The sequence below is a fragment of the Sinohyriopsis cumingii genome, chromosome 10, assembly GCF_028554795.1.
Source record: "Sinohyriopsis cumingii isolate HCF-2022 chromosome 10, ASM2855479v2, whole genome shotgun sequence".
Taxonomy (NCBI): domain Eukaryota; kingdom Metazoa; phylum Mollusca; class Bivalvia; order Unionida; family Unionidae; genus Sinohyriopsis; species Sinohyriopsis cumingii.
In genome coordinates this window covers 7606543-7610813 of record NC_142970.1, presented here as the reverse complement: position 1 = coordinate 7610813, position 4271 = coordinate 7606543, and the positions used below count along the sequence as shown (strand labels likewise).

General features: G+C 36.4%; 1 long non-coding RNA gene across 1 annotated transcript in view; it reads right to left on the bottom strand.

Annotated features, from left to right (window-relative positions):
* The window catches only part of LOC149789561 (uncharacterized), a 28857-nt gene extending 25152 nt beyond the window's left edge, over positions 1–3705 (bottom strand). Inside the window, exon 1 of the long non-coding RNA XR_016423669.1 lies at positions 3602–3705. This is a non-coding gene — a long non-coding RNA (uncharacterized LOC149789561). The remainder of the gene's footprint in view (positions 1–3601) is intronic.
* Between the last annotated feature and the right edge of the window lie 566 nt (positions 3706–4271).

Here is a 4271-nt window from a genome sequence, read left to right as displayed (position 1 = left end):
TATCAAAAGTTACTTACATCTGCCTCGCTATGCACTCAGCATTAAGATGTTAGTTTAGGACTGGTCGGCCTGATGTCAGGATAATGTGACTGAGTGGGACATCATGCTATATATCTGCCTTACGATACCTCAGTGCTAGACATCACCATAATTCCACACTGCAGACATCTTAGCGCTATGACTGAATAATTGATAAAGCTACGTTAAAAATCCAAAGACACACACAAACACACATCAGATGATATATGTCTTGCTCATATTAACTATACACTATAAACTATTTGTGGTAAGTGATGAAATTAGCTACACTTGTATATTGTGTAGGGTTGTGTGTGTTGTACACTAGACCATCCATACTTGATTGCTTTCGTCGCCTCCTATTATATACCGTTCATGATTAAAAGTTAATTTGTTGGGATCAGACTTGACGCTTAATATACAAATCGATCGCTAATGGGTGTTCAGCATTTAAAGTGTAAGCAATGTTTCAAGACCTCCGGTGAAGTATGTATTGATCATGTACAATAGAAGAAATACATTAAACCATATATTACTTTATATTGGTCCTACACATAAAAGTGTGATTTGATTTGATTTGATTTTTAACGTAGCTTTAACAATTTTTCAGTCATATCGCTACAATGTCTGCAATGTGGCCGTTTATAGTGATGTCTAGCACTGGGGCATCATGCCGCAGACATGTAGCATGATGTCCCACCCAGTCACATTATCCTGACACCAGGCCGACCAGTCCTAACACTAACCTCTTAATGCTGAACGCCAAGCGAGGCAGCTGTTAGTACCATTTTTGTAAGTCTTTGGTATGACTCGGCCGGGGATCGAACCAACGACCTCCCGCATCCGAGGCGGACGCTCTAACCACTAGGCCACCGGAGCGGTCATAAAAGTGTAAAACATTTGGTCTCACTTAAGTCAAATACATTTACAATACACTTAGGCCAAACACGGCACAACATGTATAACAATGTTTAAACGTTTTAAGCTTTGCTGTGACAAATTATACAATATTTGTATTTGTATTTCCCTCAAGATTTACATTAAACAATCTTTCACACTACATTTTCTAATCAGTTTCATAAGCAAGCAATGAAACTGAGATAATTTATTTCCTAAAATGGCATTTAAGGTGTGAAAGAGATGAATGAATGAAATACATAATGTGTAGTGTTTTTATTTCCTCTAATATAATAGCCATGTAGTGTCAATTAGTTCATAAATATACATATTAACATACATGCAAATCAATGTTCTTAACTTAATTTAGGGAAACGTGCGAACCTAAATTTAGGCTTCTATAACAGAAACCTTGGGAGTGAATTAATATTGTTCAAGGATGTGAGGAGGCCGCACAACGACTTTAAGAGCAATGTTAGACTGTTAATTTGACAAAGAGGAGAAACAAGTACTCCATATATGAGAAATAATCTGAAACAAGACATAGGTAAGAGTTAACCAGGCACAAGATGTATGTTTCCATTGATGTGTATCACATTTTAAAATAATCTTCAAAACAAAATATGACCTAGACATGAATGAGTATAATGCAACATATTGCCAAAGACGCAACATTTTGTTAACCCTTGGATAACCTATAACTCTTCATAAGCACACCTCACAGCTACTTTTGTTTTTTATTTCTGAATAGGGTGTTCCATACACATTAACCTCCATCCCCCTCCTAGGCTTGCGCAAAAGATAACGTCATACTTATAACGTCAAACTTATGGCTCATAAAGCTGAAATGGGTTCTTATCATCGTTAGCCCATGTGAAAGAGAGACAGAGACAGAGAAAAACGGTGTGTGTGTGTGTGTGTGTGTGTGTGCGTCGGTGTGGGGTGGACTTTTCTATTTTTTAAACTATTTATGCCAACGGTTCATACTTTATATATACTGACATATATTACATGCACTGTATGCATCAGCATCCAGTTGTCACAATAAGCAAGTGGATTTATTATAATGTGTTCAATAGATAATCACCAGAATGCACGTATATAAAGGATAACTATCGAATATGTACAATATGCCTCCATTGTACTTTTCGCTATAATACATTGCAGTTGGTATTGTTTTCTTTCTTTTTATCTCTTTTTATTTTCTAATGTCGTATTTAAACATAATTCTCTCTCTCTCTCTCTCTTTCTCTCTCTCTCTCTCTCTCTGGCCACGCAGATGCATGAAATGCCAGATCATCCATTTTCATACTAAATAATTAAGATGAATGTGATAAGGCCCATTTTGGACTACCTTTAAGCTCTGCCAAAACCACATGTGATGTCAACCAAATAAGGAATACTCACCCTCAAAGTCTTTCATAATTAATATATCTTCAAATTCAACAACAGTTTATGTGATATAAAGAATATCACTTACAAATGCTGTCTTAATTAGAGAAATAGCAATCATCGTTGTTTTTCTTAGTACCTCATAGCCAAATGTAAAATTTACCCTAAGAAGAATGTGGCATACCTAAGAAAGTGAATCAGAAAATATAGATTAGGTACACACGAGGGACCAGGAGTGGCCGAGTGGTCAAAAGCTTTCGGCCTTACTGATCACTGACATATCTCCTCTGTCTGAATAGGTTTTAGTCTCGGACGCGGTCTATAATGGTATTTGGGAAAGTTTACCATTAGCTTCCCGTTGGTTGTGGTTCTTCCCGTGATTTTCCCTGACTCTTACCCAACAAATATACGGCCGATAATTATCATGCGCTGAAATGGCAATAAGCCAGAACTTACAACAGGTACACAGATCTATACAGGAGACAAATGTACAATTGTAATGGGTGTAATCTGCTTTATAAGTATTGTGAAGAGACTGTGTTATATGCTGACTTCAAGCAGACTATTTAATATCGAGATCTGCTTATAATATGTAGATATGATGGACAGAGATGAGGTCACATTCCTTTTACTTTGTGATTCACCGATCAATTCTTAGAATTGACATTTTTTAAAGTGTAAAGCGTTGTAAACCTATCACTTGCAATATTAACGCGTCTTTGAACGAAACGCAATGGTTATGATACAGGTTACTAAATATGTGCAGATTGAAACTTCCAAAGGTCACAAGACCAAAAACTTGTACCGATGTATGACTGTTATGTAGGCCAGACACCTGGATGTTTAATCAGATTAGACATGCGGCTGAAGCTCAGTGATTGTTAAGAACATCATGTGTCTTAAAAATCAACCAAAGCCATTTCCTAGGGTAAAAAAAAACATCAAAAAGGTGAAACGTTTGTTATTTTTGTAATGAAGTCACTTCAACTCTGTCTGCGTGTCCCCTATAAAACAAGCAGGCCTATTGCAAAATTCAATTTGTTCACACAAGAAGCACTAATTTGTCACACGCCCACAAAACAGTCAATAAAAGACAGTCATCTCTATATTAACTAACATACGCAACATAATATCCATTGCATTGTTGGTTTAGTCTCAAAATCTCTGATTTATTATGGCCTGTTAACTGTATTACATGTAAACAATTCTGTTCAAAATACAAGTATTATATAGTATAAGAGGTTGTTTAGATAACATGTATGAGTTAATTGGCAGATAGTAATGGTGTACTTACTAAAGTAATGGTACAAATACCGCTATCAATGTAAATTCTTATCCAAATTGAAGAGTTAAACTACACTTTTCATTTGAAATGGCTGCTCACGTGGTCTTGAAACTTTGCCAGGAGCAGGAGACATGCACAGTAGTAGGACAAAGCGGCTTAATCCGGTCCATAGTCCTATGTGATTTGTACGACCGATAAAATGGGTGACACAATATGCTAAAAATATTTGGACTAAAGTTCCTAATGGACTTTAAGAATACAATTTAGTGTTCTTGTGTTACCTGCCTCAAAAACTTAAATACTGTATGTACTGTTGCTACTTGCAAATACTGGAAGACAGTATGATCAGACAGACATAATTATAGGACCGATAAAGATGAAGATACAGGTTAGACAGAATTTTGCCGGCAACAGTGTAATGGAGAACCAGACGAAGGAGGTTCGATTTTAAGTAAAACCTTCAGATCATGCGCAATCGGCAGGCTATGTACACAGATCAAAACAAAACATTTAATATGCATTCTGTTTCAAAAGTATCTGGCGCATTTAAAACGTTGATGGCCGCAATAAATATTTACAAACACCAGCTACTCGTTTCTCAACTGGATTTAAACCGTACAATTAATACTCAGGTAGCATGCACCGCTATTAAGAGTAGTCTGACAGACAATAATACGTA